Source organism: Carassius carassius, chromosome 2, assembly GCF_963082965.1.
Source record: "Carassius carassius chromosome 2, fCarCar2.1, whole genome shotgun sequence".
Taxonomy (NCBI): Eukaryota; Metazoa; Chordata; class Actinopteri; order Cypriniformes; family Cyprinidae; genus Carassius; species Carassius carassius.
The window spans coordinates 2,028,282-2,044,263 of record NC_081756.1 but is presented as its reverse complement, the minus strand read 5'-3'; positions in this window follow the sequence as shown (position 1 = coordinate 2,044,263).

Sequence of the window (15,982 nt, the reverse complement as noted above, 5' to 3'; positions counted from 1 at the left end):
GTGGAGTCTGGCCTATATAAACAATATACTTGTTTACCAAGCCGGAGCGAGAGAGCAACTGTGGTGCATCAAGCGATCTTTCCAACTCCTGTATATTGTAGATACTTACCGGTATATTGACTTTTTTCCATTTGGATTATTCCCTCTTTATTTTCTGTTTGTTGTTTCTTTGGTACTTTGTGAACCAATATAAATATTTTTTTTTCATTATTGGACTGTATTTATTTTTTTGGCACTGTAAATAAATTTCGCTTGTACATAAGTGCTATTGCGGGCTGAGCCATCATTTAACATCTTTTACGGACATTCGCAACGTCTCCTAGCGAGTGGTGGTTCTCGCTTTATCACAATTATTTCAATATAAAATGTGTTTGATTGTAATGTACTGGACTGTACACAACTAAGTACAATTAATTTCTACTAAATTTTGTGAAATAGATCAAGTAATACTGAGTGAACATGAACATTTTTGTATTATTTCTTTCTTTTCAAAACTCCCAAATGCTTGTTCTCCAACATTGCATACTCATGGATTGAGCTTGCAGATGGTGATAAAAATTTTAAAAAGGCCGGAAGTCAACAGTAGACATAAGTGTCAGAATATAAAAATAGTTTATTTTATGCATTCAAATGGTTTCATTTTCAAATATTTTCTAGTATAATTGCACTGTATTTGTGCATCAAATTGCAAATAAAAATTACATATCAACTCGTGCCTTATACTGTGATCTCGCATTGCAGAATATATTTTAGTACATGCATTTGAGAGATGTTTTTTATGTGCTGTGTATACATGCACAATTTAGAGCTTTAATCAAATTTTGTTGTGATTTCTTGACTTAGCTGATGACAGAATTAGGTATGTATACTCATAGTACTTAATAGGTAGCCAGTGTCAGTGTGCGGGATAGACAGAGGACTCAGATGCAGAGTAGTGAAACGAGAATCCTTTATTCTTGCCAAAAAACACAAAATAACATAAACAATAATTTTAATTGCTCAGGTGCACACAGAGATCTCAGAGCTGGCCGGCACACTGTGGACCCTTCATGTGGCCGGATCTCCGAACTACGGGTCCTTAAATAGGAGAAAAGAGGGTAAGACTGAAGCATGAACACCACACAAAACACGGGCAAACCCAAAACAAGGGATTGGGGGAACGAGCGTCAGGTGGGGGAGAATCAGCTTGTGATCTGCGTACCCCCGCCACGATCAGCACTGATTGCCCAGACCACGAGCTACCGAACAGACAGTACAACACAGACCACAGGGGAAGCCGAGAATGCACCCTGCACCGTGACAGCCAGTTCAGAGACTGTGAAATTGGGCAAATATGATAATATTTTCTTGACCTGGTAAGGACTGTAGCCGCTGTATTTTGGACTACCTGTAGCTTGTTTATTGAAGATGCAGGACAAACACCTAGCAGTGCATTACAATAGTTCAGTCTATGAATGCATGAACTAGCTTTTCTGCATCAGAAACAGGTAACGTGTTTTGTAGCTTGACAGTGTTTCTAAGATGGAAGATTCCTGTTTTTGTAACATGGCAAATAGGATTTTGAAAAGACAAGTTGCTGTCTAATATAACACCCAGATTTTTGACTGTAGAGGAAGTAATAATACATCCATCTAGTTGCATATTGTAATCCAAGAGATTTTGTGCACTGCTTTTTGGTCCAATAAGTAATATCTCTGTCTTATCCGTATTCAATAAGATAAAATTATTGCTCATCCAATCTTCTACATTTTTAATACACTCTGTTAGCCTAGATAATTTATAAGTTTCATCTGGTCTTGTTGACATATATAGTTATCATCAGCATAACAATGGAAACTAATTCCATATTTTCTAATAACATTACCAAGGGGTAACATGCATATTGAAAATAGCAGAGGAACTAGGACAGATCCTTGTGGCACTCCATACTTTACTTGTGATATCTGAGATGAAGCAAGTAGTTTGTAATTTTAACAAGTGCAGTTTCTGTGCTATGGTGGGGCCTGACTGAAACTCTTCATAGAGATATATTTTTTTGCAAGAAGGAGCACAATTGTGCAGACACATCTTATTCAAAAATTTTAGACATAAATGGTAGATTTGAAATGGGTCTGTAATTTGCCAGTTCATTAGGATCTAGTTGTTGTTACTTAATAAGAGACTTAATAACCATCAGCTTGAATGGTTTTTGAGTTAATAATATTGAGAAACGGTTCTTCTGCTACAGGTAACAACTCTAGCAGTAATTTTGTGGGTATAGGATCAAGTAGACATGTTGTTGGTTTAGATGCAGTGATACATTTAATTAGATCTTCCTCTCCTATATTTGTAAAGCACTGCAGTTTTTCTTTGGGTGTGATGAATGAAGCTGAAGTACTAGATGCTGTAGAATAAACTATATGAATAATCCAGTACAGATTGACATCTCATTAATAACCTATAGAAACTAAAAAAATATTTCCTGCCTTAACCTGTGATAAAAATGGGGAAAAGGTTTTCCTTTATAAACTGATCATAAAATTGTCTTTAGGACCTAGGGCTGAGATTAAGTTTCTTTTTTTTTTGGTCGACTAGTAGTCGGTCATGTGATGCAGCAGTCAACTAATCGCATGTTTATTTCTAAACCATTTAAATCATTATAATGAGCCTTTAATTGCACACATAGCCCAATAAACGCTCAAGCATAAACCTTGCCGCAGCACATTGGCAGAAGAAATGATTGTGAATGTGTCAGGAAAGGAGGCTGCATTTAACATTTTAATAATTTGATAAACTAGCGCTCTCTTTGTTTTCGAAAGTCAGTGACACTGACTCCACAGTATAGCAGATGTGTGTTTCATACATAATCGAAAATTTGTTTTCCATTTGAATTGGTTCATTTGAAAGTATACATTTACCTCTCTCTCTCTCTCTCTCTCTCTCTCTCTCTATATATATATATATATATATATTATTGTCTGTAAGACAAAGATATACACAGAGTTTTGCGTTCAAGTTCACAGACCGAGACAGCAGTAAGCGCATCATGTTTGCTTTCATTATATTACAACAGCATGGTATTGTGAGTGCACAAAAATAAACCTAGAGTCTTTACAGATTTGAAAGATGTATTACTCTTATCTGTATGACCAAAAGTTAGGGATTATTTTATGAGCAAGTCAAGTCAAGTTTGCTTTATTATCAAATTTCCATATGTACAGTACGTACTGTACATTTACATTTAATCATTTAGCAGACGCTTTTATCCGACTTACAAATGAGAACAATAGAAGCAATCAGACCAACAAGAGAACGACAACAGTATACAAGTGCCATGACAAGTCTCAGTTAGTCTAGCACAGAACATGCAGCAAGTTTTTTTTTTTTTAAGAATATAATAAGAAAATTGATTTATTTTCAAAATGGATTTTAACAGGGTGGGTTACAGTAATTGCATGTGATTCAAATGAACTGTTACCTGTATGTGATGGATGAAGATCCAATTTCCATTCTTTTGATATAAGGAGACCAGTACCTCCACCCCTCCCTGTCATATAAGGGGTGTGGGAATAAGTGAAGTTAGTGGAGAGGGCTGCCAGAGTGGCAGTGTCTTCAGGTTTGATCCAAGTCTCTTTTAGTGCCATGAGGTTGAGACTGGAAAAAGAAGTAATAGAAGAAATGAAATCTGCTTTGTTAACAGCAGACTGGCAGTTCCAGAGACCAACTGGAATAGAGAGTGTAGTAGTAGAGGTAAGAGGGACAGGCCATAGATTACATACATACAGATAATTGAAATTGCATTACTCTCAGAACCTTGGTGCAGACAGATAATACTAAAAGTAGAACATTAAATACAAAGTACAGATAAAATATAAAGTACAACTATACAAACATACAAATAGGTCTTATAAAAAGATAAGAAAAGCATCACAAGGCACATGGCAGATAGAGTGCAAACCAAATTGACCTCACACAGACAAACTGAGTTTCCCTATTTTATGTGGACATTCCATGGGCATAACAGTTTTCTTACAGTACAGACTATATTTAATATACCCCTGCCCTCAACCTATCCACACGTCCTGCAGAGTTAATTTTTTTTTTAAATAATTTTGTATGATTGGCTTGTTTCCTCATGGGGACCAAAACATATTTATATATTGGTGTAACTATACTTGTGGGGACATAATGTAGGGAATACCAGGATACACATATTACACTGTAAAAGTTAAGTGTTATTTATTATACAATTAACAAAAGCAAAATAAAGGCCTCTAACACTAGTTTGCTTTAGTCTTTTCCTATTCTATCTTTTTTTCTATCTAGTTGTCATAACATGTCCTGGAGTGATCAAGAGGAGGTGGTAGATAGGTTCAGAACACAGATGTCATCCAAAGAGGACTTTTATTAAATGCCAGTGGAGAAGTAGGGGTGTACAGTATATATTCACAGTAGGTGTAAAAAAAAAAAAGATACAAACAAATTTACAAAATAACCCAAAAACGTACACAACAAATAGACACTTAAACCAGTGCCAACTTTGGTATATAAACACCCAAAGAAAACAAATTGCTACAGGCATCAAAATCTACATAGACACATTAAGCAGTATGCCCTCACCTCTCTCCCCAAGGTTCAGTTTAGACTGGCTTATATAGCCTTAGACCAGCTCATTACATCGAAGACCATACCAACTGCATGGGCATCAATGCCCAAAACCTTTGAAGCAGACACAAGATCATTCAACCGTTTAAACCCTTAAACATCAAATATACATACATACAATAATACATAAAATGCAATTCTTCTACATAAACCAAATGTAAACTATACCATAAGACATCTTTACATCACCAAGGGATAAGTAACCTCTGTATTAGTAGAAATGGTTTGACCCAACACAAGAAAAAGGGAAGCTGTAGTCCCGCCTCCTCCTTTGAGGAGTCACCGGACCAGGATATGGTGAGTACACTGCGTGCAAGGAGGCTGTTTGCAATGTGCAGATAAATACAGACTGAAATAAATAACACGTAACTACAACTTGTCTCTGTGTGGTTAAATAGGGAAAACTTATCTAAGGGGAATTATAGTAGACTTAAAACGATGCGTTGACCACTGATATGTGCACCTACCTGCAATCAACACCAACCGCATGATATCTAACTGTAAATAAATATTAAAGCATAATGAACCAGATCAAACACTTATATTTCAAACCTAATAAACTACAACAGTCACATGAATTACTCAAACATTAATAGCAAATGTAAAGATACATGAAACAGTTGTTTGTACAGACTCCACATGCTCCTGCTATCGCAGTAGTGATGAGGTCACCCTAGGACCCGTCATCACACTAGTTTTCTTTTTATTTATTATATAAGTAAAAAGAAACCACCATGTGTACTGCATTAAGCTAACTGAGACTTGTTATAGCACTTGCATATCATTGCTCTTTAGTTGATTTAGATTGCTTGCATTGTCCTCATTTGTAAGTCACTGTGGATAAAAGTGTCTGCTAAATGACTGAATGTACATGTAAAATGTAAACCAGTGAAGTAGACAAACAGTGCAGATATAATGATTGTAGTGCAAATAGCTTATTGTAGTGCAAGTGTCCCCAATTATAAAGTAATCTTAAACATTAATCAATACTGAGTTTGAAAACTTAAAAGACCTGTTTGTTTGTTTGTTTGTTTAATGTGGTTTTATGTGTGTCACATAGCCTGACCATACCTGACAAGAATGAGAAGTGGACAAGGAGTTCAAATTAAAGATAAAAACTGCAAGGTACTGCTGACAGCAGAAGACCAAGAGAGAAGGTGGGTTGAACACTTCCAGGACATGCTCAACCAGCCAATGCCAGCAGAGCTTTTTGCCTTCAACCCACCTGCTCCTGACAAGGATCTGGCCGTGAATCTGGATGCCATCACAGCAACAGAGACAGCAACAGTGATCTGCCAGCTAAAGAATAACAAAGTGCCTGGATTAGACATAATATCAGCAGAAATTCTAAAATGTGGTGGCCACCCCATCATCGAAAAACTGACGACTCTCCTAAATACAACCCGAATTCCGGAAAAGTTGGGACGTTTTTTAAATTTTAATAAAATGAAAACTAAAAGACTTTCAAATCACATGAGCCAATATTTTATTCACAATAGAACATAGATAACATAGCAAATGTTTAAACTGAGAAAGTTTACAATTTTATGCACAAAATGAGCTCATTTCAATTTTGATTTCTGCTACAGGTCTCAAAATAGTTGGGACGGGGCATGTTTACCATGGTGTAGCATCTCCTTTTCTTTTCAAAACAGTTTGAAGACGTCTGGGCATTGAGGCTATGAGTTGCTGGAGTTTTGCTGTTGGAATTTGGTCCCATTCTTGCCTTATATAGATTTCCAGCTGCTGAAAAGTTTGTGGTCGTCTTTGACGTATTTTTCATTTAATGATGTGCCAAATGTTCTCTATAGGTGAAAGATCTGGACTGCAGGCAGGCCAGGTTAGCACCCGGACTCTTCTACGACGAAGCCATGCTGTTGTTATAGCTGCAGTATGTGGTTTTGCATTGTCCTGCTGAAATAAACAAGGCCTTCCCTGAAATAGACGTTGTTTGGAGGGAAGCATATGTTGCTCTAAAACCTTTATATACCTTTCAGCATTCACAGAGCCTTCCAAAACATGCAAGCTGCCCATACCGTATGCACTTATGCACCCCCATACCATCAGAGATGCTGGCTTTTGAACTGAACGCTGATAACATGCTGGAAGGTCTCCCTCCTCTTTAGCCCGGAGGACACGGCGTCCGTGATTTCCAACAAGAATGTCAAATTTGGACTCGTCTGACCATAAAACACTATTCCACTTTGGAATAGTCCATTTTAAATGAGCCTTGGCCCACAGGACACGACGGCACTTCTGGACCATGTTCACATATGGCTTCCTTTTTGCATGATAGAGCTTTAGTTGGCATCTGCTGATGGCACGGCGGATTGTGTTTACCGACAGTGGTTTCTGAAAGTATTCCTGGGCCCATTTAGTAATGTCATTGACACAATCATGCCGATGAGCGATGCAGTGTCGTCTGAGAGCCCGAAGACCACGGGCATCCAATAAAGGTCTCCGGCCTTGTCCCTTACGCACAGAGATTTCTCCAGTTTCTCTGAATCTTTTGATGATGTTATGCACTGTAGATGATGAGATTTGCAAAGCCTTTGCAATTTGACGTTGAGGAACATTGTTTTTAAAATTTTCCACAATTTTTTTACGCAGTCTTTCACAGATTGGAGAGCCTCTGCCCATCTTTACTTCTGAGAGACTCTGCTTCTCTAAGACAAAGCTTTTATAGCTAATCATGTTACAGACCTGATATCAATTAACTTAATTAATCACTAGATGTTCTCCTAGCTGAATCTTTTCAAAACTGCTTGCTTTTTTAGACATTTGTTGCCCCCGTGCAACTTTTTTGAGACCTGTAGCAGGCATTAAATTTTAAATGAGCTAATTAAGTGGATAAAAGTGTAAAATTTCTCAGTTTAAACATTTGCTATGTTATCTATGTTCTATTGTGAATAAAATATTGGCTCATGTGATTTGAAATTCCTTTAGTTTTCATTTTATTAAAATGTAAAAAACGTCCCAACTTTTCCGGAATTCGAGTTGTACATGCTGTGCAACAGCTCAAGTTCCAGAGGATTGGCAAAGGGAAGTTATCATTAAATTCCCAAAGAAAGCAAATCTCACTGATTGCAACAACTGGAGAGGGATCACGCTCCAATTCGTTCCTGGAAGGGTATTCTGCATCATCCTTCTACGGCACCTAAGAGAAGCAGTTGACAAGAAGCTTTGAGAAGAGCAAGCTGGATTCCGTTGTGGTCGATCTTGAAATGACCAAATCTTTACTCTTTGGAACATCATTGAACATAGTTTGGAATTTCAGCCACAACTATCCATCAATTTTATCGACTTTGTCAAGGCATTTGACAGTGTGTACAGAGAATTGCTTATGCTTCGTATAAGTACAACTAAAACCAAGGTTATGCAAGTTGGATATCCCACCAACACCACCAAATATGCCCTTTTGAATATTACACAACAAATTGTGGAAGTGGACAGGTTCATCTATTTGGTTTTTTGATGAGTGATGGAGATGCTGAGCATGACATCACATGCTGAGTTGGCAAAGCTGCAGCAGTCTACCAAAGACTCAAGCCCATTTGGGCAGCCACAACAATTTCAATCAAGACCGAGGTGCATTTATTTAGCAGTATAATCACACCAGCAGCAATCTATGCAGCAGAAACTTGGAAGATGTCTGCGAGAATTGGCCAAAGACTGAATGTCTTCCAGCAGAAATGTCCGCGAAAAATTCTGGGTGCGTCGTACCGAGACCATATCAGCAATGAAGAGATTTATTGTCGAACTGACACTCGCTCACTCCAAGAAGTTGTCACCGAATGCTGACTAAGATTTGCTGGCCACATCCTTCGACGACTAACTTAAGGACACGCAAAAACCACACTCATAAGGAAACCACCCCACGTCAAAAGAAAAGAATGTCAAACATGATCAACTTGGTGTCGTACCTTTATCAAAGATCTGAAAGCCATCAACGTTTAATGGGATGAAGCTGAAAACATCAGTTTTATTAGTATATACAAAATGTCAAATAAAAGGCATTGATAAAAATATACTATTGTAAAATATAAATAAAATTAAACTAAACTAGTTAATTTATAATGTAAATATAATATAGCTTGGTCGATATGTGTTAGAAAATACATTGCAGATCACAGCTCAAATGAATCTTCATCTTGAATGAGTCAATGAAAAAATGACTCTCCATGCAAATATCTCCTTTCTTTGATCTTTCAATACTGACAGGCATCATTAGCCTAACAAATGCATGAGCATGCAAACGTGTGTGTTTGCCATAGTTACGACTGCAGTAAAAACTCCACTGGTTAATAAAACATAATCTGATCTGCTAAATAGCATTACATAAACCCAGAGCTCATTTGTCACTGTCTGGTTTACATGATATGAAAGAATTAAACAAATCAAGGGAAGATTTCAGTCAGGAAAACTCATGTCAGCATTTACTCATCCTATGGACAAAGAAACATTATTCAATGATCAGCACAGAATCATAATAATAAATAATAATAGTAGTAGTCCATATTAGAGGTCTTCACGGGTCCCAAAATTTGTGCCCGAACCTGAAAGAGACCCGTAATGTATTACACCGAACCGACCCGGACCCGTCTAATATTTCAAAAGCTGGACCCGGACCCGTGTAGATCTGAGAAATGCCCACCTGGACCCGACCCGGACCCGTATATTATTTGAAAGCTGGACCCGAACCCGTCGTGAAGACACAGACCCGACTGGACCCGATTGTCACATATTCCACTTTAAATTGCTATTACAAGTCAATAAACAATTTTACGAGAAAAAAAAAACTATATCTTAATTTAAGGAGCCGTAGTCTCTCGTCCTTGTACCTGACTGCCTGTGATGCATTATAATCCTCAAACAAGAAAGTTATCCATGTTATTCCGCTCGTTATTCCAAGTCCAAGCTTAATCCACTCATTATTTCAGCTTCAAAGTTCCACTTGATGTCACGGTGACGGATGACAAATGCAACTGTGCACATGTACATTCTGACTCGAGTTAACTCGCATAATAACTTCGACTGTTTGCCTGTTTGAACTATAATAACGAACCCTCCTTCAGTGCCATGGCCGCTCACGGTATCATCTCTGTGCTCTCTGCTCTGCGTCGAGTCTGAATCTGACCACTAAAACTTTAAGATTAAACGGTTTATTTATATTAGTAAAAAATGGGAGAAAATGTAAAGCGCGGTTTGTCCCTCACTTGTTGCCATAGAAACATGACACGCGCTTGAGACTGCACATGCGTGTTAGCTGGAACATCCTATAATATGATTTAATGCAATTTGAGCGTCATAGAAAACATTCATGTGACAGTTCACCTCCGATTTTGTTGCTGATTTGAAATATATTAAATATGAGTGTGTCAAGTCTGCAATTATTACCGTGCATGCACTTGCATTCTGCTTGCTCTGCTTCTAACGGCAGAGAGAGAGAGAGATCGCGTTTTTTTTTTTTTTTTTGCTCACTCTGTTCTTTTCCTAATTTTACAAGTTGCATGTTACAAAAAACACAAGCAGTGTCTGATCATGGCCAGGTGAGGCGTTCCGTCAGCCTGTACAGGTTTCGGGACCCGAGACCGCCCTGGCGATTTATGTAGGACACCACAGACATGTGGTGGTAAGACGCGGCCCTTGATTCAGGGACAAAAGCGTGTCAGCGCGTTCTCCACTGCCAGCATTTCCAGACAGTTGATATGTTGGAGCTTTTCCCGTTCTGACCACAGGCCAAAGGACAGTCTGCCCTCGTGCAGCGCTCCCCATCCCGAAGTGGAGGCGTCCGTCGACACCATCTTCACTTTCGAGGAAGTCCCCAGGCTTACACATGATTGATACCAGTCGCTTGCTGTCCAGGGTTTCAGGGCTGTAACGCAGCCCTGATCGGCCTTGAGACACAGTCGACCAGATACCCGCGCTTTCAGCCAGAACTGCAGGGGGCGCACTGCACGTTGCTGACGCTGTCGCGATGAAGCCGCTGGAGGTGGTGGGCATGACTGAGAGCTTTGTGGGGCCAGTCTAGCGCAGCTTGCTGCAGAACCGGAGCACTTTGGCAGGAAGTGCTTAAACGCTTGTGACGCTTTCTGATCCTCTGCGAATCTCTCAACAAACTCGTTGACAGACGATCCGAAGAGGCCAGCAGGAGTCACAGAAACGCAGCGCGCTCAGACTCTGCGATGTCCGAAAGCATTAGCCACAAATGCCTCTCAGCCACCGTAGCAGATGCCATAACCCTTCCCATGGCCTGTGCAGTGGACTTAGTAGCGCGGAGGGAGAGATCCGAAGCACTCCTCAGATCCGCGAGACAGATCGCTTCAGGTCCCATCTCATCCAGCTTGCGGAGGAACCTCTGTTTTTAGCATCGTCCAGTGTGGAGAATGCTGGTGAAACAGATAAACGAATTCTTGCCCAAAACGGAGCGTTCCAAGCTTTCGCCACACTTTCGTGAAGCTCAGGAAGAAAAGGGGCGTGCTTCGAGCTGGGAGAAAGAGGCTCATCCAGGAGAAAGCTACCATCCAGCCGGGAACGAGAGGGGGGCGCTGGTGCAGACCACTCGAGGCCGAGGCTCGCCGCGGCCAGCCTGAGCACTCACATCAGCTCTTTGTCGATATCAGCCCGTCTGCTGGGCCTCTGAGCAGAAGGTGTGAGATCCGCGGTGCTCGCCCAACCCTCACTGCCCGAAGCTAGCAGAGAGCACGTCGCCTCTTCCTCCGACGCGGCCCTGAGATCCACTTCCTCGGAGGACGCAGCAGCAGACAGCGGGCGCTGACCATCGGGAAGCGATGCAGGGGAGAACCGGCGAGCTCGGTAGACCTGGAGGCGGCTCCTCAGAGTCACCATCGGCAGTAGCTCGCAGTGAGGGCAGCCACCGTCAGTGAGCGCAAGCGCTGCATGATCCTCACCCAGGCAGGAGACACAGATGACGTGACGGTTTCCTTCGCAGAGCGGGGCTCTGCATGAGCCACACGATGGCACCTTTAAAAAGACGCAGCTCTTTTACGAGTGTGCGTCGCAGGGCGAACACACACAGGGATATAAAAAGGATATAGCCGCCGGAGAGCGCAGCAGGAACGGCAGTGGAAGGCGGCGAAGGCCAGTAGCTTCAGAAGTGGCTCGTCCCGCTGAGATGCCTATCAGACGGCGCTTGCTTCCTTCGTGATCCAGCGATGCGTGAGCTTCGCTGAAGAGATGAAAAATCAGGTGAGTCAGCCTTTTCGAGCTCCTTTTATAGGGTTGGGCCACACCCGTTTCGGTGGGAAGTGGCATGAAGGGCGCGAATTTTATTGGTCTGATGTTGCATCAGCCTGCGCTCGGTAGGCTGTGCAGTTGCCGCAGAGCAGCCAATGAGTGAGCGAGCCATCTCGCCTATGGCTGTGTGCTGCTGCAAATGCGTTTTACAAAAATTCAAAATTGAGGATCATTTTTTGCTTCAGTATTTCGTGAAAAGAGACTTTTATCATTAGCGTCTTAGCTAAGACGCAGTACGAGAGAACTCTCGTAGGAGAACCCTATTGGCAAAATTTGGAACTACCTGTTCTTAATAATTAAGACATATACTATTCATCAATAATTGTTTTGTTATTGTTTTTAAAATAAACAAATAATAAAATGGCATAAGGGACATACAGTATACTTTCCAAGAAAAGCTCATTATTGTTTGACATTTACATTATTAACATGTTGTGATAACTATCTATATATACCTAACAGGGTGGAATATTTTCATGGCCAGTGTCTTAATCTACCCATAACTATTATTTTTTAAGTCCCAGAGTTGACCAATATCCATTCCTAATAATGACTCGTTCACGAGTCAAGAACCGTTTCTGTCAGAAGTGTCCGATTTGTGAACCGAGGAGCTGATGATACTGCGCATGTGTGATTCAGTGTGAAGCAGACTGACACAGAGCGCGTCTGAACCGAACTGATTCTTTTGGTGATTGATTCTGAACTGATTCTGTGCTAATGTTATGAGCGCGGGTAAACCGAAGGCTTTCAGTCATCGCCAATGACGCGATTAAGTCGAGCGCAAAAGAACCGGTGAACCGTTTTCTTCAACCGGTTTATTGAATCGAACTGTCAGAAAGAACTACTGGTGATCCGAAAACCGATGCAACCGGTTCTTGACTCGTGAACGAGTCATTATCTGGCTCGGCTCGGTGTTCATCTCTCTCTTCACAGCAGTACAGTCAGTGTACTGTTTGAGTGCATGCATTACTCAGGGATATTGGTTTGTTTGAACTCAGAGGGAGTGTCAGCCACATTAAAAAAAGTTAACAGCTCAAGTAATTTGTGGATTAATGCGTATTGGAGACGCGAACCGTTTAAAACGATTCAGTTTGATTTGGTGAACTGGTTCAAAAAGATCTGGTTACATCGAATGATTCGTTCGCAAACCGGATATGAGAAACTGCTTTGTTTTGAACTCTCAAACATCAGACACAGAAGAGAAGACAATGCAGAATAAAGTCGTAATTTTTACTGGGGTGTCGCTGTTGGAAAGTGTTTTCTCTACTTCCTGTTGGCCTTCTGTAGCAATTCGTAGCTCCGTGTAGCTGTTTTTATTTTATTTTTTTCTCTAGAATCTTTATCTTACTATCACTCTCTGTTTTTTAAAGTTGTAAAATATAACTTAATTCACACCATATTTCTGATATTATCGATCAATCTTATCAGATTAACTTTGATCGTTCACTTTTATTTTATATCCGTGAGTGCAGTACACCTGCAAAGCGTTAGCACTCGTTAGCTTGTCGTTAGCGTTTTCATTCGAACCTATCGCTGTTTTCTTTTCTCCTCTCGCTCCACTTTTTCACAAGTTCATCAAATAACCGCAGTAAGAATTTTCATCAAGCACGGTGAGTAATGGCTTCTCCCGTCATTGTTACTTCCACCTCTTGCCATATGTACAGTTTATCTATCTCTGTCGCTGATGAGGGATTCACATGTGATAAATGCAGGGAAATAGTTAGGCTGACAGAGAAGATTTTCGAAGATTCCTGTACATTGTTCGGTTCCGGAAACAGAGCCCCTGCAGCAGGGCAACTGGGTGACGGTGAGGCAGCGTAGTCGTGGGTCAAAACACAGCTCCTCTGTTCCGATCAAAACATTAAACAGGTTCTCCCCACTCAGTTATGCACCCACTGAGAAACCTGATGAAAGTGCTCTAGTTATTGGTGATTCTATTGTACGGAACATGAATATAGAGACACCAGCCACCATAGTAAAATGTTTACCGGGAGCCAGAGCACCTGACATCTTGGCAAATTTAAAAGATGGTCTTCTTCCTTCCTGGGGTGGCGCCACTCTTCTCTCTAGAAATATGGCAAATAGTCTTAGTGTTTATACTTGACTAACTGGGGCCCAGGTCAGGAAGCAGACAGACTGGCTAAACCGACCGTCTGCTAGCTGCCTCCCGTCACAGAGGTCAGTTAATTCTCAGCACATAGAGACTTTTTCACCTAGATATCACACTATAGAGACTGTGTCTGTTCCCTGAACTAGAAAAAACAAAAAACGTCCAAACCAAGTTAAGATTAACAATTTAATTGAGGTTCAACAAATAAAAAACAGAAGCAATATGGATAAACAAATGATAAAGCTTGGCTTATTGAATATCAGATCCCTTTCTACGTAAACACTTTTTGTAAATAATATGATCACTGATCATAATATATGTGGCAGGAATGGCGTTTCTGTTTTCATCATTGAGATTGATGGCCATGTTGTTAGTGCCCCTGGGCTTTAAAACAGCAACGCATTTGCCGTTCATCAGGCGTTACGTTTTGACTCGCTGCGTCGTTAACGCGCTCCGTCACTGCTTCTGGGAACCCGGATGCGATCACCTGAGGCGGTAAGATGAATGCGCTGCTAGTTGTTTTTAGCTCACGAAATGTATTCAGTTTAAGGAGTGCGTTCTTTTAATGTATCTTTTAGAGACACCGCTTTGCTTGGAGAGCGTGTGCTATTGTCTTCTGTGACATGAGCTACTGATTGTTATTGTTTGCATGCATTGGATGCGTGTGCTGGATGTGGACACTAGAAAAGGTAGGGAGAGTTTGATACCCTCGCTAATCGGGCTCTGTATAAAAATGTGTGTTTTGATGTGTTAGTTTGCCTTTAAAACGTGTTTTAATCCATACCCCTTTCTCAGTTGTAAAAACCTGAGTTCAGAGTCATCACCTGGGTGGGGAAGTAATTGACTCAAGTAAGATAGGCATACGTAGCTCACTTCCCCATTTAATCTCCTCTTGTCCGCATGTGGTTGCTCTTATGGGGGGCGTTTCAGTGTCCTGCTTAGTGGATACTGGCTCTATGGTAACAACAATCACTGAAAGCTGCTTTCAACAACATTTGGACCATGGGGTCAGGATCGTCTTCAAAATTGTCAGTGGCTACAGCTTCGAGCAGCCAATGGGCTTAATATCCCGTACATGGGGTATTTAGAGCTAGATATAGAGATTTGTGGTAGGCTTGTCGTTGGTTGTGGTGTCTTGGTTGTTCGGGATCCTCCTGGAGGCATGAGTGTGGATGTCCCTGGGGTACTGGGGATGAACATTCTTGGCCAATGTTATAGGGAGCTTTTCGGGCAGCATGGCACCTCCCTCTTTGACTTACTGGTAGTGACACAATTACCAAGTGTCTCGAGCGCACTGCAATACCGCCAGCAAGTAAGTGCTAGAGAGTGCTTAGATCCAGTAGGGTGTGTACGGGTGCGCGGACGTGGGGTGTGTCGCAAACCAGGTGGCACAATTAAGCTAGTGGCTGCAACCTTTTCCGCCAAATATTTTGGTAGTACTGTTTTATTCAAGCCCCCTGAGTCAGGCCTCCCAGCTGGACTTTCAGCATCACCTCCTTTGGTAAGGGTAATTCGGGGGACTGTCTATGTGCCGGTAGTGAACGTCTTTACAGTGGATGTGACCCTTCGCCCTACTACGGTGGTGAGTAACCTTAGGGAGGTTTATGTAGTCAGTTTGCCAACAGGAGTTGTTGAAGTGAAGACAGTCATTGCCTCTGTTCAGTCCCAAAGTGTGCAGGGGAGTTCCTCCTTATCCCATCAGATGGAGTCTCTTGACTTATCGGTTCTGTCAGAATCAGAACAGACTCAGGTTAGAGCTTTGGTGCAGAAATATGAGACTGTATTTTCAGGTCATGAGAGCGATCTAGGTTGCACTCGCCTCATTTCCCATGACATTCCTTTATTGGATAATGTCCCAGTGCGTCAACGATACCGACGGATACCCCCTTCTGAATATGAGGTGGTAAAAACTCATACCCATCAGTTGTTGGAGGCTGGAATAGTTCGTGAAAGTTGTAGCCCTTATGCATC